At 41.5% G+C, this 21915-nt stretch overlaps 1 protein-coding gene across 1 annotated transcript in view; it reads right to left on the bottom strand.

Annotated features, from left to right (window-relative positions):
• col8a2 (collagen, type VIII, alpha 2) overlaps positions 1–15616 on the bottom strand; it is a 41847-nt gene extending 26231 nt beyond the window's left edge. The window contains exon 1 of the mRNA XM_053863927.1: positions 15014–15616. The gene's annotated coding sequence lies outside the window, so the exon portion shown is untranslated. The remainder of the gene's footprint in view (positions 1–15013) is intronic.
• Positions 15617–21915: the final 6299 nt, after the last annotated feature.

A 21915-nucleotide genomic window follows, 5' to 3' on the forward strand; every position in this document is an offset into this window, starting at 1 on the left:
GTGAGGTTTCATGAAACAGTGTCCCGATTTTCAGAGGCCACCAGATGTTTGGACTTTAACAACTAATTCAAGTAAACTTGACACCAACATCACCATCATTAGGACACTGTTTCATCATCCCTGCAATACTGTTTCATGATACCGCATCTACCATCACTACTTTCTTGTAATGGAAAGTTTTTCATCCCAAAACTTGTCAAGCCGCTCCGCCACAGGGGGGCTACATGAACCACATCAGGAGAAAGTAAATTTACAATTGAATACCCACATTTTTTTGACAGAATAAATAGCTTAAAAAAATAGGATTAATATCAGACTACTGATCCGAGCACAATTTTGACTTGAAACTAGCCATCATGGTCACCAAGAACATCTTTCTAAAGTTCATACTTGAAGTAATTGAATTTTATTGTTGATCTCTCAACCAAAATCAACATAATCTTAATATGAGTATGACAACATGCTTGCGACCAGACAACCTTTAGATGTATTGTCATTCCAGGATTCTTGGTGAAACAAAGCACCAGTGTAATCTTCCCATGGTCTACCAACATAACATGAACTCAAAGGAGGGTAACATCTGGCTCCATTGCCATAACATGTCAATCCACTGCTGATATAAACAGGGTATTAAAGTATCGAACAACACGGTTATTTGTCCTTGAAACACATCAGTTGACCGCTGTGGAGCCTTCTGTCTGATCTCACACACGGTCCCGAAAACCTCTTGTCCTTTACAGGAGAAGGGTAAGTAGTGTGTGAGTGAAGGTTGTCAAGACCATGGTGGTTAGCCGTTGCTTGTGGAGTGGGTACCCAAAACCCACAATTAACCCTGAGATGGCTCGTAAGTCAGCATATGCAAATTCACCACAAATCCTCTCCTTCCTTCCAAATCATTTACCCACTGCTGAGAAAGCACAACCCCGGTCTCGTCTGACGTGCCTGCTTTAAGTGCAACTCTGTATGATTTGGAAGCCACTGTGTTTACTTAGGTTTGGGGAGATGGGAGGAAAACCACACTTCTCCTCACACATATGTCAGCGAGCGATCTGGTTTTTTCTTTGACCAAAAGCAACACAAAGTATGCTCAGGGAAACATGGAGTCATGCTTGAAAACCCTTCACATGTTTTCGGGGTCGGAGGTGGTGCATGGTAGACTGTTCACCGAGTACAAAGGTGGGTTCTGGTGCACTACAAAGGGTGAGTGTTCAGTAAGTCACAGGTAATAGCTGGTTAATGGACCATGTGTTTGGGGAAGCAAATGTGGTGGTTGGTGTTTGTGCTTTCGTCCATGAATGGATGTAGGTCTATCATAAAAGACATTGCGTTGCACTGAGATTTTACAAATTGTCCGGTACTATTGAATTATTGAGTCCATCTCAGATGATGTTTTGTGTTGTGACAGCTAAAATAAAATGAAAAGACCAGTAATCTGGAAGCAGACATTTATCAAAATATTTTCTCTAGCTCTGTTTGAACTGATTTTATAGTACTAGTAATGCAGTAACTATTATTATTGTTATTATTATTACTACTAATACTACTACTATTAATAACTATAATGATAATAATAATGACTTATAGTTGAATGAAAACTTGATAAACCGGCTCTATCCTCGACCTTATATTAATGAAAATGAACACAGTGGGCTTTGTGTTATACAATTCCTAAAGATAAATATTAACACCATTCTAGGGAGTTGCTTTATGGCCCGTGGATTATACAGTAAAACCTCCAAATCTAAAGCTGATTTCCTCTAACACTGTACCATAACATTGTTTCTAATGATTGGCCATATAGAGACTGTAAAGCCGATGAGGTAAAATGGGGCTGAACTAGGTGTGTTTTCAAAATATATAAAATTTCCTTAAAATTAAAAAAAAAACTTCAAATCATCGACCTTACATTTTACACATTTGACATTTAATGCATACTTTGTTTGCATAATATAGCGTCTGAAAATCAATCGCAAACTTTAGACCTTCTGAAGTGAACCTTATTATTTCTTGCGAACAAACACAAACGTAATTGTCATTGGTATATGTGGTATCATGAAACAATCTTGCAGGGTTAATGAAACAGTGTATGGATTTTCAGAGGCCACTATATGGCGCTCTGCATTTAGAAATTATTTGAGGTTTCATTGAATTAGTTGTGCAAGTCCAAACATTTTACAGCAGACAGTGCCATCTGGTGGCCTCTGAAAACCACGACACTGTTTCATGAAACCTCATCAATAGTAAGTGCATTAAAAACATGAATGAAAGTTTGACCAAAACAAAAAAAAAGAAGTTCTGTCTCTACTGTTGTCGGCCACACAATGGAAGTAGGACTCCCACCTAAAATACTGCCTATGGGACAAGCACTCAGACAACGCAGACATCGAACTTGTTTCCCACCATCTCATTATGGTGAACGTACCTTCAGAATGGTCATGTTTCCAGATCTCCAGTACTTTCAGTTAAAAATACAATGGCACAAAATGGTCAGCCTAGTGATGGGTATATGAAGAATCATGACACTGTATTGAATGGTTGGTGAGGTTTCATGTTGATTTTCAGAGGCCCAGATGGCACAGTCTACAGTAAAATGTTTGGACTTGAACACCTAATTCAATGAAACCTCACATCTGGTGGACTCTGAAAACTATGGCACTGTTTCATCAACCGAACTATACTGTTTCATGATACCTCATCTACCCATCTCTAAACCAACCTCTCATATTAGCACATATTTGGGCAACCCATCCTCACTCCAATGGTGTAATACATCGAGTTCTCAAATGTGTCCTGATCTTTTCGGGTAAACGTGATCAGAAAAAGAAATCAATGGAAGGAACCTGTGTAGTACTTTTCACTCTTATGAATGGCTTTTAGATACTGTATCTACAGTATGCGGTTCACACGGATATTGCGGAACAACTAATGGCTGTCAGGTACTTAATGTTCTATTTTGATATAAAAAGTTAAAATTTCTGTTGATGTCAAAGTGTCAGGGATGGAAATCATCTCTATTGCTTTGCTCCATATTTGCACTCAGTTATGCTAACATTGGCCAGAACAGCGTGGTATGAGCGCGCTGTGTTTGGACGGCTTTCCATAGCCCCTGAGCGGAGAGCAGTGCAAATAGACATAATGCCAAAATAAAAGCTGCTGAAATGCAGCGCTGCATCAACCATTGTTGTACTTGGATGTAGATTTAAGATCATGAGGCAGACACATAAATTCGCACCACCTTCCTGTTACATGCTCATGCGGTGGCTTTTGTGTTTTCTGTCCAAGGATGGAGGCAAAGTCAAACAAGGACGTGGTAGCGGACTGGTCAGTAGCATCGATGTACTGCACATAAACATGTAGAAACCCCACACGAAGAGGTCATAAGAGGAATGAAGCAGACAAAAATCACAGTATTCAATCACAGAACAGCTGTTACTGTGGGAAATGTTTTGCTTTGGAAACCTTTGGAGCGATAATTGATGGAGTTGGCAGAGTCGCCAGCCATTCACATCTTCTCTTTATCGCTACATCATTCCACAGACGGAGGAAATCACCTCTCTCAGAGAGGAAGAACGACATGATAAAGATTAAAAACCCAGACGTAAAACAAACTCTGTCTGGCTTCACTGTTCGTGCAGTTCCCCCTTTTTTTTACTGGACCACAAGTCTGCCCGTGGCACAACTTTCACTGCCTTTGTCTCCCCTGGACAACATTTTAGAACGGCTGTGGTTTCTCCTGGAAGGACTTAAATAGCCCTAATAATGCTTCGTGAATGATGAGTGCATGATGTCTGCTGTATGCATATTTGTCTATGTGTGTTTATGTGTGTTGAGTGTGTGTCGGCTTCGGATCTCAATTTCCATCGGCATTGCCAGATTTATTTCACCCATCCGCCCACGCACCCGGCACTCCAACTCAAAAACAGCCTCTTGATCCGCACCACAATGGTCACACTTATTTTTGCTTGTGACTGCATTTTCCCACTCACAGTTCTGGTGTTTTTAACCAGTCTCGGTAGGACAAACAGCTACTGTGTATATGTAACTACGACATGTCAAGGAAGTCTGGCCAAGCAACAAATAATGATAAAGGTGTTTAAAAAAGATCTTGAGATACAGCCATCTGTTGCTTCTCATGTCAATTCAACAAAACACTTTTGATTGGGTGCTTTCAAAAAACGTGGCATGTTAAATAAAATATGATGATGAAACGGATGTTCAGATACTTGGGTTTGATAGTTTACCGCCAGGTGTTTTTCACTAGATGTAAAATACTGTTAGCTAGTGCTTAAAAGGTTCAATAAAGTGCAAGTCCAATGCAGAACAAGCCTTGGGGGCTATTGGATCATTCATGTCCCTTGCTTGCCATGTACTCCCAGGGTTTTGGGATGCTTGTTGTTGCTCTTGTTTTTTTTATAATTGAATGTCTATAGAATGCAAATGGATGACTAACCACATTGCAAGAGGCTAAACAATGTATATATATATATATATACTGGTTTGAGATATTGCCAGAATAGAAATGTTCTTCCAAAGCTAGACAGGACAAACAAGAGTTTAAAAAAAAAAAAAACAAAACGTAATAACTATTTTCAAACTGTTATTTTCCGTCGATTAATTTTCATGACAATATGATTATTTCAACAGAAAATAAATCAGACTGTCCTCCTGACTATCTCCTCTTTTGACTCCCACCCTCTATTCTGAGCTGTTGTCTTCACATTCTAGACGGCTCCTCACTTTCGCTGGGGAAAAAAAGGCTGAATATCTGAAAGTAATTGCAACTCATAACTCCCTGTGGAGTGAATGACAGGCAGGTACAACAATATTTTATGAGGTTGCACTGAGGACATACAAGGTGCATCTGGGGTTGCAGACAAAGCATGACAACAACTGATGCTCCATTTACAATAGTAGTTTACAAAGAAGCAAAGAAATGCTGTTTTTCATGGAAGATCTTGTCTCTATTTTGCACTGTCACTGTCTACATACAGTATAGATAGGATCATATGTGGCTCTCCTCCTTACTGATGGTGCTAATGAACTCACCATGACTGGAACGCACAGTCATCTGAGGTGCTTCCAAGTGAAACATGACCACATGCGAAGTGAAAGGAGTGCCATCCCATGGCTGAGCCCAACTTCTGTCCATCTTTTAGGCATTGCATTCCCAAGCTGTGCATGCAGTGGACTATGTGCATCAATTGAAAGCCTGATGCGTCAACATTGGATACGATAATCCACTTGAAAACGTCAATATAATACACCATCGGAGTGGGGCTAGCGTGAAGCGCGAGACACATAGCCAATTTAAATGATAGATTATGCGTTACATGGTTAGCAGCAAGGCATAAATGGAGATATGCCAAGATCTTAGGTCTCCATGATGGATATTCAAACTTTAGGAATATTGGACAGTCCTCAAATGGGATTGTCATGTGACTTTTAAAATAGATGTCAGGCTTCGGCTGAACGATATATTGTTATTATACCCAGATCAAGATATGCACATTCAAGCTATAAACACCACAAAATCAACCATCATAATTCCACTCACTTTGCAGATCCTTTCATATCACAATGCTTGTATTTTTGAATCCCACAGAATACTTTTCACTAAATAGTCATTTAGCATCATGTCAATATCAAGATAACTGGGATTTATATCGCAATATGAAATTCAGTCAGGTAATTATCCATCCTCATGAGAAGTGTGGTGTTCAAGTGCTGCACGCTGTACACCGGAGACTGACTCCACCTCTACTGGTGGCGACATTCCGCTATATTTTGCGTCAATGGAAGGATGAAGAGCTGTTGATTGAAACAGGGATAGTAAAACAGGGAAAATGTACTCATTCTTTAAGGCAAACTCTCACCATGTGTGCACCACAATGAAGATAATATTTTACAATTTATTCTTTTGGAACACACTAAATTGTTCAGCGAAAGTACTGACTTTTGCAGCATCAAAATACATTTTGTCGATGCGCTTTTAGCATTAGCAAACACGTTAGCCTGCATTCTAGTATGTGCAAAAGCTTCAGTAAATTAAGACCGACAGACTTTTCCTTCCAATTCAGAAGAATCCGATGCTTCCAGTTCCCTTTTATTTGTCAAGTGAAGACGGGGAAAAAAAAGGAAGGAACATCAATAGATCACTTTGCTTTTAAGTCTAAACAAATCTGTCTCCACTTAATAGTTTGTGTTTGACTGTCTATTTCTAACCAGCCATGAGACATGCAGCATGTATCCTGGCCTTTACCCCTGATGTGGTGGACGGCCAAAACAAAGCGGCTCCCATTTCCCCTTAAATGACCATTTTCCATCACCGAGCAAACTAATGAATATAAGAGCAGCACTGTTGCACTCCAATTTATCCAGTTTAATCTCGAAAAAGCAGTGAATGCCGACACTGCTCCGTGATTAATGGCCTCGAAAGTTCACTGATTGCTTGCGTTCTGAGGTATTACTGAGCTTGTTACTCAACTTAGGGACTGGTTCTCCAACTCCAGGGTAAACAAACATTTCAGTTCTAAAGACATTACGGAAAACTGAGGAATTGGTGTGTTGCTGGGAGCCAGCTTCCTAGTTTGTTTTGACACCAGATACCTTTCTTCGGGGATCAAAGGTCCGCGGGTTGCTTGGAGCGAACTGACTGCTCTGCTCTCCATCGACCAACCTATTTTTCTATGTTTTTATGTCTTTCTGCTTCCTTTTCACGATAATTTCCTTTTCCACATTTTCCTATCTCCGTTTTCATCGTGTCGTACTTCAGTTTTTTGTTTTTTTTTTGTTCTCCCCTAAATGTTTCCATTCCCGGCCCCCTTTTCTTACAGTCCCTGGTGTTTCCAATATCCCAATCACGCCTTCACCACATGTCAGGAAGACTTGGGATTGTGTGGTTATTGCCCCGATCTGGGACCAGTCCAGCTCAGGCTCCATTGGTCTGCTTTGTCAGTTCAGTTTGAGGAGTAGACTGGGGCTCATGGTTACAGAATGACCACTACTCTGGTTTAAATTAGCAGCGAAGCAACACAATAGCGCTTTCTTGCTGGCGGCTCGCAGGAGTTCGAACAGGAAAAGTCGAGGGAGAGAAAGTGTGTAGCCATCTGCAAACCACATGAAAGCCCGTGGTAATTGATTCAAAGCCCTTCCTAATTAGGTATTATGTTTGTTGGCCAAAGAACATCCTCGGAGAATTGATTCAACTTCTGTAGTCTTCCCCATCCAAACAATGACAGAGTAGCATGCTTAACATCAAGTCACTGTTTTATTTCCGTCATCAGATTCTGCAGTCTATCATCAGCTGACTGTCCAGATTTCGCCTCGGGTCACGTCCATTTTTGACCCTTTCATGAAGACGGACAGTGCCGCGTTACGCAACTGCACTTTGCATTCTTACACCAATCGTGTTTCTAAATTGCCTGACGCTGGCTTTCATGAATAACGCACAATTGTATCCAGATTGAGGGAAGTTGAATCTCTGTCGGATTTCTGCGATGTTCGTTCCTTGAGTAGCAGCTTCAAAGACTGCCATCTGCATACACAGTGTCTAAATCCATGGTTTAAAGTAAAGTAACCCAATTGAACCCGGGGGTAAACATCCAGTTTCTGTACTATCCAGAACTTCTCCAGGTTTGACTGGTGTTGTAAAGACCAACATGCGATGTCTGACAGGCCAGCAAATCGGATCATTGCCCTAAGAAATCGACATTCATGACTATTAATGCAAAGAGGTGCCAACATGGCACAAACTCCTGTGACCGATGAAAAACAAGATATACCGCCACTCAGAGACGTTGGTTTTAAAAAGAGTTATTTCCAGAAGGTTTGTAAAGGTGGAATGGACGAGCACATAAAACAGCAAACTACATTTTGAAGTGAAAAGTCCAACCCCCTCTTGACATTCAGTTGAAGAACACCTCCAGAGCTGCGCATTTTGAACTTGCACGTCTCATTGACAGGGAAGAAAAATCCAAACACAAGAAGGAGCGGAAACAACTTTTAACCTGCTATAGTTTTACAGAACAGTAGATTCAACAGATGACTAAAATGCCTCTCTATGTGTAAAAGCTGCTGTCTCTACAACTTGGGGACATCGTGTGCTGGCTTGTTCTAGATTACATTATATTACATACAAGAGCATAACAAGATAATTCATAGGCAATTTGGTTTTAAAAACTGCGGCTTCCGTATTATACCAAAAGGCTAATGTCTTCCTCTGCCACCTACAACTGGGACCCCGTGAAAAACATCAACAAAACAACAAAGCATGCTCAGGTTATAAGGGAAATATATGGGCAAAGGGCAGAACTTCGAAAGACAGTATACTACTCATGAAAATAGGTTACATAATATGTCATTTAAAACATGAAAAAGTCTTCATTTTACGCTTGTATAGATTTTTGGAACTCTGGCTGTGGATGCAATGCATAAGACGACCAGTTTACTCGAGTATGGTTTTACACATAATCACATGAATCCCACAGAAGATTTCAGAGGCCCATCTCAAATTGCTAGTGAAGTCAATCAAGTCTGTCCAACAACGCTGATCGACATTTTCCCAACAAACGTCCGCTCGTGTTTGCATGAGTCTTTTTCCTATTTACGCGGCTGCGTTTCAGTGAAGCGTTTGCAATTACCGAAATGTACCAATAAAAATAAACTTGTCTTTGCTAGTCAGAAGCATGAGAGCAGAAACAAATGCCGCCGCCGTTACTTCACTTGTGCATTACATTTATAGATAATATAAACAAAAACGGAGGCCTGATTCCATCCGCGCTCGGCTAACTCAAATGAGCTGGAATAAGCGTTCCTTTTTCATTTATTTCATACAGGATATGATTAGTATAAATCTTGAACAGACTGTTTTGTTGTACACGGCCTAATGCCTCTGAGCATTGAATTATGAAACATGTGTTGCTGAATGGGATCTTAGTCTGTGCAGAAAGGATTTAGCCTCTGAGCCAAGGCTATTTAAAAATACAGACTGAAAGAAACAGCATCCTGATCTGAACAATCAGAAGATTTTGCGGTGGTGGCAGGAAGGTAGGAGTTTAGCTGTGCTATTTTTTTTTCTTCCTTCATTTGGCAAGCGTCAATCGCTATCGGTTTCCAGTTCAGTGACTCTGAGGAACCACTTCTGGGTTGAGCTCGCCTTTTGTTCGACAAGTGGACGTATCTGAGATCTTAAAAGAAACAACCAGAATACATTGTGTTCAACGAGACGGTGAGCCAAGCTAAATTACAGATGTTTTCTTGAGCAGGGACCGACAACCCCTGCCAATTTGTTTAAAAGACAGGAGAAAGTCTCACATGCTTGTCCATGTGGTGGGCACCTGTGGTTACCGGCAACAAGAGAACTGCAGGGGCAACGTGAGACAGCAGGTTTGCGAAATATTTAGTTTGAAATGATTGAGCGTATTATCTTACCAAGGTATCAACGTTGTCACTTAAACAACGTTTTCATTTGAATAACAACCACAGCAACGAAAACAGAAGCTGTCAACATCTTGTCGACGCAGCGCCAAATCTAGATCGAGCTATTTAAGTGAGAGTAATGATCGTGAATAAAAGCAAACTCAAAGTGGCTTTTGGTTCGACAATGGATGTGAATGTACTGGTCAGCACATTGCTCTGGTTTTACTGCTTCCACCCGAAGCAGTGGGTTGGAAAAAAAGGGTCTAGAAAAACAAAAACAAGGCAATTATCAACTGGTACTGACAAATTAGGGTTTTGTGAGTCATATGTTGGCCGTAATCTAATATTAAGAGTAATTTGGGAAACAAAATGTTCACATTTATTCACCCACCGCAGTCATGGCATCACTGTTGAGGCACAAAGTGAATTTGATTGTATTCAAAAAACACATTAGTGCACATGATCTACATGAGATATTTTAAAAAGTTTTTTTTCTGGCCATAAACAGTGTCAGACTAAAGAGAGTTTTTGGACTGGATGATGCTGATTCATCTCTGTATGTTCCCTCTTGATAAGCATCATTCTCACCACAGATAATTTCTTGCAATGCTACCCAAAAAATTCAAATATACATACAAGTTTGCTTTGTTAGAGAAGGGCTCCTTGTGTACAAAACACAAGGAACTGCCTTTGAAAATGACCATGAAAGATATCACACTTGGTCCTCACCAAATAAAGCATGACAGCTTCAATATAAAATCTGAAAAGTATTGAACTTTGCCTAAGAACATATCATAAAAAATCTGAGACCAATTGTCCTTGTCGCGTCTGTTCTCTGAGTCTCTGTTGTCATGTGCCTCACAGTGCTGTGGCCCAACATGAGGCGCTTTGACTCTGTGAACACTGTGAAAGGGCATCTGCCACAAATTTCATAAACATCTGTAAATGCCTTTCGCTGTGGGCCACCAACATCTGAAATTTGCTGCCATATGCTGTGACGCCCCAGTAGCTATGAATATGGTGGCTGATGTTACAAATGCCATTGGTGTCAGATTGTTGTGTGTACTAACCCGCTGTGGCCGACCACTATACGCCCTGCTGAAGACCTCAGCCTCTCAGCTGTGTCAGTGCTGTTTTCCAGTGGGCATTGACCCATGGGGAAACATGAAATCCATACCCTTCTGACTGCAAGAAATGAAGCTGTAAGCGGTTGACGGAAGGAGCAAGTCTGGGATGAAATAAACTAGTCATGTATTAGATAGAATTCTACAGATCTATTAGGCATTTAAAATATTGGTGGCAGTAGCGTTCAGAAACACAAACTAAGCAAGGAAGACGTGGCTCCAGACTTAACCATCTGTTCCTAGTTCCAGCATCGACACGACAATCTAATTGAAATATAAACAGACACCAACGATCACATGACTCTTTAGTGGAAGTCTGTTTTGGCAGAACAAAAAGACATCCTAGGAAACAACCTGCTGCCATTCCGTCAAAAGTGGAAAACAAAATCAACAAACATAAAATGGTTATGGCCTCCACTTCTCTGCCCAGATGTGACACTAATGAGCTCCAGATGATTTGGTGCTACTCTGTCATTATTGCAGTTAAATCTTTTCCCTATTTTATTAGAATTGTTCTCGCCTCGAACGTTAATGCCACATCACTTAGCAAGGTGTTAGCTTCTTACCGGAATCATCAATGATTTTGACCAGAAGTGAGCGCTGGTCAATTCGAGTCAAGACCTCTGATCAAAGACTCGAACAAAAACTGCCTTTCAGTCTCATTAGAATGAATATTTTAACAGGTTTGTCTCATGTGTAACCCATCAATTATTCTATACATATCTGGACATATCTTGCAGTTTAAGGAAAATGAAAGAAAAGCAATGTCTACAGTTGGAATGCAATGGTTGAATTGACGTATTATTGATTGTTTTATTTAGCAGCGATTCATAATAATAATGCATCACCAATGGACGCAGATGTCTACTTTACTCGCGTCAATATTTGACTCGGCAAAAAGCGAGTCAACTCAGTTTCAAATGGAGACCAAGAAATTGGACGGGAGTCAGAGCCCTTGACAGCAAGACAAGGTTAAAATCAATGTCACTGAATGTGTGACTCTGTCGTGGTGAAGATAGATACTGTTCACTCTCCAAAACAGATGGCGCACAGTCACACTACACGGTGCAGTTTAAGCCTCTCATCTCTGCTTTAGGTGGTTATCATGAGGGATGTTCTGACCTTAAAAGATCAACAATATACAGTGGAGCGGATTCTCAAAAGTCAAGAATGGAAATGTGGAGGAGTCGAGACAGTAAGACAGGGATTTGTTGAGGAAGAGATCTGGCACTGCAGTACTAATAACTTCCTCCTTTTTTCACCGTCAAGTTCTTCTGATAGTAAGAGCACATACTGTCAGGCCTATCTGAGCTCGGATGTCGACAGTCCCTGCCGACAGAGTCAATGGAAGACGGAGGAAAAATAACAATGGTTATCTGCCAAGCCTCCTCGTTGCTTGCTCTCCCTGTCTCTCCTGCTCAGTCCCTCACTCACTGCCAGCCCAATGGAAAAACTTCCTTTGCTCCAGAGACAGTTGTGAAAGAATGAAAGAGTAAGTGAGAGACAGAGATTGAAAAACACAGACGAGGAAAACAGACAAAATTATCAAATGAATTTATTATTTAAGCAATTACATTAAATTCAGGAAGGAGGGGGGTGTTTTGAGGTGGTTTAATTTTTTCAAATGTTTTGACTATTTTGGCAAAAACTAGACTGTGCAGGTATTTCTACCGAGGAAAATGTAACAATGTGTTAACTAAAATATAAATCAAGACGATTATTTAAATCTGAGACATCACATTGGTTTTTGATGTCAGCACTTGAATATAAGCCACTCTGTCCCTTTGCAGTAGTTTTGAATAGGTTTCAAAAAGTTATTTTTGTATTTTCTGTAATTTGGATGATTCAATATTATGATAAATAAATAATACACACTCAATCAATACAGCAGTTTTAATCACCTCTTATTCATATTTTAATATAAAATAGGGAAATAGGTAGCTCAACGACAACCATTTTACGGGAATATAAATCTGAATATTTGAGCAAAAACTCATCCAGATCGTTTTTAAATCTAAGAATGGACTGAGTATATTGACATCCTCTGTTTGTTTGATTGGTTCTAGACCTCCAAAAAGTTGCTGTGACTCTTCTAAAAGCTTGACTCCTTTGGGCCGTTCTTCATCTCAATGCAACTGCGCAGACTCATTCATCAGGCCTGTGTCCGGCCAAAGTGGCTACTGCTTGATGAACAAAAACAAGCAAACTGAGCACTAACACGCGCGACAAAATATAAGTCTTCCTGCATCAGCAACCTAAAATATGTTTTTCTTCCCTAACCATCTGTATTTCTTCCCTCACTTTCAGCAGAAAAACAAATCTAGCCTATTAATCTTGAACGACATGGTCCAGGCTGTTATTAAGTCGAGGTCTGTTGTCTGTAACCGCCACCCTTCACTGCAATTCCTCATTCAAGAGTTAGAATTTTTATAAATTGCCTGCATGTCGAGTACAGGAGCGCTGCTGTGTGTGTGTTCTGACTGGTGTTTTGGTTCCCTGGAAGCGAAACAGTAAGTTGGTGTTGACTTTTGCTAGAGAATGAGTGGTATTCTTCTTCATTTCCTGCTCCAGAGGCATAGAGCTGACTTGTACCTTTGACAGCCAACGTTTAACGCCAGCTTCAAGTGCAGACAGAAATAATGAGGAAAACCTACACAAACTTAAATTCATTGAAAATGACAACAGCTGGGAGTAATGTGGCCATAAAACAACAGACTTCTATGTGAGATTTAATTAAGTGCCCCCTGGTGGCCGCAAAGTGCCTTGTGAAAACGGTAAATTCATTCATAAAATTATCACCTAAACACCACTTATGTTCTTTGAATCAGAGTTGGAATTGGATCTTACAGCCCAAATAGTCGCTGTAAAAGGTGCCTGCATGTCTCTGGCAGTGGAAAAGCAACATACAGCCCATGTATTTTTCAGGGCTTGCAATCCGAGCCCTTCATTGTGGCTATGCTGAGAAACTCACAAAAATACAAAATGGACTGTGGAAAGGCCGTCATTCTTGGTGAGCTAACAAACCACATGCATTAATATTTGGTTAGAAGCCGCCCCCATCTACTTAACACAGCGGGGTTGCTACGGTAATGGGTTCATCTTTCTTTCAACCTTGGGCATGAATATTATTGTTTTTCCACTTTCGATGTATTGTGTATCGTCACAAAGTGATGGAGAGACAACCACAGCAGACAGGGAAAGATTAGAGGGTCCAGAAAAAAAGGAGAGAGAACAGGCTTGCAATCCCACGAGCATCTCTAGAACTGCGACACCAATACCATGAAGGCAACTACTTTTTGTACTTGTTGCCAAGCTACCTTGGCTTCTTGACTTCCACCACCAAGGAATCGTTGCATTTCTTCAGACAACGCAGTACAGGGGATTAAAGGCAAACATTTCATGAACCACAGAGGGATCAGTTCAAATTCCCATGGGATGTTTTTGCATGGACCTGACCAGGGAAAGGCAAATGAAACTCAGATCCCTAGCATAGCTTTTATTTAGTTTGAGAAACAACAATGCCGATATCTAAAGCAAGGGTAGGCAAACTAGTCTCTCTTCACAGACCAGACTGGTGAAGCTGTATGTGATGTTGGGCTTGCACCTCTCCAGCCCTGTGAGGACGGGTTTGCACACCCCGGCTCAAGAGGCTTCCCAAAGAAAAACATAACCCCACGATGTGTGAGCTAGGTGACCCTTTCATTCCCCACATGTCCCTGTTTGGTTTGAGGCTATGATCTAAAGCAAAAATGCATGAATAAATGGGGAATTTTAAAAGATGCATATATTTTTCTGTATTTCATAACACCTTGTATGTGGCGACTGGACATTAAAGGCATCACCAACAAGATAAAAGACAAGAGAAGTTGGAAACGGTGGGTTCAAGTACTGCAATTTTAAAATGATTTTGACACTAAACAATGATGAAATGATTTGTATTCATATTGAGGTAAACAAAGTACGTTTCACATTCAGTCAAACCACTAGCCAAAAGATGCTCTTGTGTTCATATAAGTATCTCATCTGCACTAGATTGAACCCTTTATTTCACAGCCACCTACCATTATGTAACACGCCTCAGCATCATCTGGAGGACATCTATGCCAGTTACCATGATATTCATAAAAACAAAGCCCAGTATAAACAACACACTGGAGGTATTAGTGTTTGGCATCAGCATGCACACATTCAACAACGCCCCCGCACTCGACAAGTGACATTAATACAACACAGTGTCCAAGCCAGACCTGGGTGAAGAAAAAAAAAAATGGTTCCGTTAATCTGCAAGCCATTACTCTGCGCTCAAACTCCACTCAGAATTATGCAAGTCCCATGACTAAGATATACAACGTCTGTTTTATATTTCTGTTTTTTCTCCTTCTGTTTCTATTGGCCTCCAACGCTGCAGCCACATGCGATGAGGTGAAGCGGGATCGCAGCTGTCAGATAACCAGAGGGCAGGTGACACTTACCTTTCTCTTCAGAGGGCAGACTAAAGAGCACCGGTGGGGCGGCGGTCGGTCCGAAGCTTTAGATGTTTCTCTCTTCTACCTCCCTCCTCGCTTCAGCCACGTGTGTCTTCCATGGGATGCAATGGCATCAGTTTTCTTCAGCAAAGCCTCTCGCAAAAAAGAGGAGTGGTGTCCTCGCACCTTTAAGATGTCCAATAAGATGCAAAAGAATAAGAAATTCTTGACAGGTGGCACAAACTTTTATCTTTCAGTCTCCCGAAAAAGAGAAAAAATGAAAAAAGTCCATCCACGTGGTGTTTGACAGAAAGTTTTTCTTTTTTTTTTAAAGTTCTTAAAAGAGGAGGTAAATCTTCTTATTGCCTTCTGTCAGATGTCCAAGCTCAGGTCTGAGGAGCACCTTCCCAAATCTGTGCACTCTCCCTCTGTAGGGTGGAAAGTAGGAGGGAGTGAGGGAACGGCAGAGAGGGAGAGAGAGTCAGAGGATTGAGACAGTCAATCAGTCCGTCAGTCTGGCAGCAGGGCAGCGAACATTGAGCTAAACTTTGTAGGTCGGAGGAGTCTGCCCTCCCACTCCTCGGACTTATAACCAGGGGCTGTACACCTCGCTGCTCCAATCCTGGCTTACTCGACGGTCTCTCTCCCACATGCTTATTTTCGGAAAGACAGGCAGGATTGTTCGATTGCTTTAACCCCTTTCGTACATAAAGCAAGTGTCTGTGGCTGGCTGTGCTGACGGAGAAGGGGAGTGAGCAGGACGGGGTGGAGTAGAACTTGGACGGGCAGCAATAGGATAGGATGTGAAGGAGGGAAGGGGACAAACACAGACTGGAAGAAGGGATTTCAGACTTGTCTCCTTCTGTCACTGAGGTCCTGCACTTTTTATTGCGCTCTTTCGCTTTCCAGGAAATGACTTTGCGCTACAAAAATTAAATAACCAAACCAAGTGTAAGACAAAGCACTTCAGTGGTGTTTGTTTTTTTTTTTAAATCTTTCCCATAAACACCTCTTTTTCTGTTTTGTTCAACTGCGTTCAGCAATCCTGGTGCGCAACACAACGCAGGATAACGGCAGTACATAGAGGGGCTTTGTGTTGCCCTTGAAAATGCTGCAGCTTGTGCATAATCGTTACATGATAGCGCTCTCTTGGGGTTAATCACTGAAGCATGGCGGTAAATGACATTGGTTCACATTTCGCCACTACAGTGTCGCCATTCATTGCCCCAAGATGTATTACAAGTATCAGGTCAGCCCTGCATTTAACGCGTGCCAAGCATTTGGCGCTAGGCTCCATACATTTTCGTCAACAGGGATAATTGCAAATAAAACTCTGGATGTTGGCTAACATTCCCGATGAACTACTTTCATTCCTTATCGCTAACAGATATCCTGAAACTGAACAGGGATTTGCTCTGAGAAGCTTGCAGAGCGCAACAGGCTTAGCATTCAGTGTTTAATTGGGAGTGTTAGTGGACGTTGTGCTTTGGTAGTGGACCTTGAAGGGAAAGCATTTCTGTGCTGGTGATTGGAAGTGACGGCCTCGCCTTCTACTACGTCCAAGTTCTTTTTTTTTTTTTTTAGTAATATCAGATACTCTCTGTGATTCAAATAGATACTGAACCTCTGTGAAGAAAACTCTTCTTATCATTTCATTCAACATGGTCCACAAGTGGGAGTCATTAACTTCAAGATCCATTCTTGTTATCACGGTGAACCTGGCCAAACAAAGTTACCGCACTCGTAATAGACTTTAAATGTTACTAAACGGTTGTTATCTAACAACCATTGGAAGCGCTCAAGTCCACCAAGAACATTTTTCTCTGATGACCAACAACCTGCCCATTTCCTGCACACATCTGCTCACATTCCACTGAAGTCTGTCTCTACCAAGACTGTTCAAGTTTCCAATGAATGAGAAACACAAATGTGAGGGTGTTGCATCCATCCTTCCTACCCTACTTATCCAAGTCTGGGTCACATTGACAGCAAGGCAGCACAGATCTCTTTCCCTCAGACACCTCCTCTGACTGGTATCTGCTGCTCCATTCCTGACTAACTGCTCATGATCTTGTGTGCAGGTAGGAACCAACGGTGATCCAGAACGTTTTGCACATTGGCTTAGCTTTTTATTCCAGTCAACTATCTCTGCATGGCTGGTGGCTAAAATGCATATCGTGGTACAGACTGAATCCCGAAACAAGAGGATGAATCCATAGCAATAGTTAAAGTCTGTGTGTGCGCACTCAGATCATGTTGCAAATCTGTGCCCATGCAGTAGCCAATGGCAGCTTTGCCATGCTTGTATGTTCAAATGCTAATGTGAGACGGTGGCAGCTGGGTTTGGCACTAGCCTGATATTGTATCTCGAGTCATCAGTTCGCACAATCTCATGAGAATTGAAAAATCATGGACCAATGTTACGTGCTGATTGAAATGGTTACTTGACCAGTCCAACGTTTTTGTGATGAAAATGATGAGCTCCCCATGTGCAGATATTTTACCTCATTTGCCAAGGGTTAAAATAGTTTGTTCTTTCAGTAAAAATGTTTTAAGCAATTCATAGTTTTATCTATTAGTCCAGATGACTTTGCTCATTCCTTGTGGAACAGATGAACTTTCGTCGGCCTTCCTGCATGAACAATCCTCTCAACTCCATTATGACCAGCACCGCAGCGCTATACAATCAAAATGAGAACTCAATCCTATGGCTTTTGTTGTGAGTCCAGGGTACTAAGCAGTGCCCATTGTGTTTATTCGATGGCGTATAACTTCAACATCACATTTACTAGGGATGCAACAGAAATTCAGCCACTGAAAATGGCCCAAAAGTGCAACTTCAGTCTGCAGACTTTCATTGTGTTGCACCTTGCAACAGCAGCATCATGTGCTCCCACAGACTGTGACAATTGCCACTTTTATTTAGTCGCTAACTAGTGACCAAGTGACTTGCAGCAGTGTGCGTGGATGCGGAGAAATTGCAGTTAACTGAATGTAACTTCAAGTAGTGATGGGTTGATGACGTTTCATGAGACAGTGTCCTCATTTGCATTTGCAGAAGAAGGTGGTGCTCTTGGTTTAAAAATTACGTGGGGTTTCATTGAAATGGTTGTTCAAAGCCAAACAGCTGACAGGGCCATCTAGTGGCTTCGGAAAATTTGCAGATTATTTCATGATTCTGGCATAATAGTGCTTATGATGTTTATGGCGTGTTTAGAGTGTGAAGCGGCTGGGAGGAGGATCAGCACCTCTAAGTCTGAGACCATGGTTCTCAACCGGAAACAGATGGATTGCTCTCTCCAGGTAGGGACTGAGATCTTGCCTCAAGTGGAGAAGTTTAAGTATCTCGGGGTGTTGTTCTCATGTGAGGGGATTAGGGATTTGGAGATTGGTCGGCGAATTGGGGCAGCAGGGGCGGTATTGCAATCCCTTTGCCGCACTGTTGTCCATAAGGGAGAGCTGAGCCAGAAGGCAAAGCTCTCTATATACCGATCAATCTTCGTCCTGACCCTCACCTACGGTCATGAGCTTTGGGTCCCGGATACAAGCCGCTGAAATGGGTTTTCTCCGAAAGGTGCCAGGCGTCTCCCTTAGAGATAGGGTGAGAAGTTGTGTCACCTGGAGAGGCTTGGAGTAGAGCCACTGCTTCTCCACATTGAGAGGAGAGGACCAGGTGAAGAGATAATATCTCTACGCCGGCCTCGGAGCGTTTCGGGATCCCCCAGTCGGAGCTGGTGGATGTCGCTCGGGAGAAGGGCGTTTGGCGTGACCTCCTGAAGCTGCAGCCCCCGTGACCCGGCAACGGACAAGCAGATGACGATGGATGGATGGATGGATGGATGGATGGGTGTTTAGGGTTTTGGCCTTTTTTTTCACCTAATTTTCGGTTTCAGCCATGAATTTTTATTACGGTATTTTGGATTACTAAAATATTTCCTAACTTTACGCCGTACTGTATATCATGCCTCCACAGCCCTACTGGTGACCCTGAGATACTCATCAGAGTAAGACTCTGACATCCAAGAATAAGGACCTAACTCCTAAGTCAGATTGCACCCTGAGGTTACAATATTGCCCCTTTTTCTCAAAACTATGGACTAACTCCTGACATCAGCAACTTCCCACTCTGCTGAGCACCTTCACAGTGACATTGTAGTATCATCATGCAGCACTTCTGTACATGTTCTGTACGTACAACCAGTAAGAGAGGGATTTCCCATCTGGGCTGCTCTAACAAGACAGTAGGGTGGAAGGTGTTATCGCACTTGAACATTTCTTACAACATTTAGCTTAAAAAGTCAGCTCACATCTTCAACAGTTGGCAAATCCTTATATCATCCTCTACATTTCCCTGGACAGCCACAGAGTTAGGAGTCACTAGATGTGTAATTGATGATGGACTGACCAACTACGTTGCTTTCTAATCTCTTTTGGATCAGTAAATGTGGGTCTGTCTGTTAGCAAATATAACTCCAGAAGTGCTGAACATATCCGGGTGAAATTTTCCAGAAATGTATGAGTATACTATAGCGAGGAGCCTAGAAAATTCTTCAATAATGGGAATTGTTTTATTGAACTTATTGTCTGTTTTCTTTTATTAGGTCCTGTTTAATGAGCACATGTCACGGTTCTGTATCTAAATATTAATGTATCTTCACAGCCGAAACTCACAGCTAGTGACTGTTGCATCAAAGGCGCTGTATTAGCAAAACTTAAGGCCACTGTGATTTTTTTTTCTTCAGCAGAACAAGTCTTTCAATCTCAAGTGAAGGCGGTAAATTGAATAATCTTGAAGAAAAATAAGCAGCAGGCGTCACGTCTGTAAAATAGCAACGGTGCAGTCAGAGTTGAGTGAATGGCGCTCTGAACATGGAAAGGGTGGAGTGACCAGAGGCAATGATGTCATCAATAGGAGCCCTGTGTGGCTTTTGGGCTTGCCATTCATTCACCCCCAGATGTGTGTTGGTAGGTGACCAAGCACGTATTGTCGTTAAAGTAAAACTAACCCTGTACCTCTTCTTATATCCATGCATTCTCAAGAACCCTTCTCAGAATCCAGTAGTCTTTTGGAAATGTATTTATTTAGTGCTATAAGCACACGTTTTTTTTTAAACAACCTGTTCGCAATATCACAGTCCACATGTCTCCTCCCACCCACTGAATTTACAAGGTGAAACATTCCAAAATAGGAGTGGAAAAAACACCTGGTCTTCATGGCATTGCCTTTTTTTTTTTTTTACCTCCATTCACTTTTCCTCCGTTGCTCCAGTCCATTAGTAAGAGTAAAAACAAACAGCCAACGTTTACTGACTGGAAAACGATTGCATTGCATCACTCGCCCTTGATGTTTCACGAAAGTCCAAAAATAAGCTGTGAAATGCAAGTTTGCGTCACTTATACCCTCCACCCTACACTCCACACCCAGTTGACAAAACATAGGTCCACAATGTGGTAACTCATAGGGGCTTGTTCACCTCTAAGGTGGATTGTGTGGACGTGAATTCCGGGCCGGGTCGTTGGGTAAGTGGGGAGCAATGAGCTTGTATGTTCCTATGTTGGCAGTGTCAATAGCCAAAGTGTGTCCCGGGTGGAGTTGTTTGTGTTTGCGATGATTGGAATTAACCTTGGATTGGTTATTAAGCCTTGTTTATTTGTTCGGTCTATGAGGAAAGTGTTGCGTTTACAAGGGTGTTTTGTTGCCAACTAACACCATTAGAAGTTACTTAAATATAAGCTTATTCTTAAAGGCTGCATGGAAAAATGCCTTCTTAAGTTTAGACTAGTTTAAGGACTTCAGGAATAGCTGCTCGATGTAGCTTCCCCAATGGGCTAAATATGGATGAGGAGGGAGCAAGTCTCACTTTGGAAGTCCAGCATTCGATTCAGTGTGAGCAATTGCTAAAAGTGAGTCAGTAACACTTCATAAAATTAATGAATTAAACATGCCATCCATAACTATGAATTCATTTTACACAGAAGAAAATTGATATTTGTAAAACCCCAAAAAAGGAAGAGAGAAAGCAAGTTAAGTATTAGCCTACAGGATTTATTTGGAAGAAGAAAAGTGTATCCACAAAAAATATTATGTATCACAACCTACAAAAAACTCCAACCTAACAAATCTTAATTTTAGACATCAAGTTATCGAATGTATCTTTTCCAGTCACTACCATTTAACATGCCAGAGCATCAACTCATAGAGTGCAACGGTTTGATCTCATGGTAGATTTGGCATGTGGACAGTCTTTACTGCAACCAGCATGCAAACTAAAGATAACTGACAATGGAAACATACAAATTCCATTTCAAGGAGTCAGTTTTGTTGGAAGATCTGGGTGAGATTTTAAACTGACTCTGGGACTGAGACTGGTGGATGGATTCTTGCACATTATTACCACACATTCTGGGCTTGGTTCCTATAATGTATATCGAATGGCCGATCTTGCAAATTAAAATTTTTTCATCCAATGTTAAGTTTAAGTAGGTTAGATCAAAATAAAACTAAGCCCAAAAATGTTGACCCGACTCTGACCCGGACAAGGCCCTCACACATGGAAGGATGCCCCTATATTTGGGGTAGTGACCAGCATTCTCTGTCCAGCATTCAAAGGTCATGCTGAGCCGTAACCCAAATCGATTTCACTTATTTACTAGGGAAGCTAGTGAGAGGATTCAAGCCGCACGTTTAAGTGAGGAGTTCCTCACTGGCTTTCATACATCTGGCATTCTGATGTTGCGCAAGTAACATAGAGATCCAATCACCATGTTTTTCACTTTCAAAAACAACATGTCACATCCTTTGTTTCTAGACTAAATGTGCTGCAGAAACATCTGCACATCACACTGCTCTGAACTTTTAGCCACATTTTTTAAATGAATGGCAAAAAACAGAGCTTGTCTCACAGACA

Source organism: Synchiropus splendidus, chromosome 4, assembly GCF_027744825.2.
Source record: "Synchiropus splendidus isolate RoL2022-P1 chromosome 4, RoL_Sspl_1.0, whole genome shotgun sequence".
NCBI lineage: Eukaryota > Metazoa > Chordata > Actinopteri > Syngnathiformes > Callionymidae > Synchiropus > Synchiropus splendidus.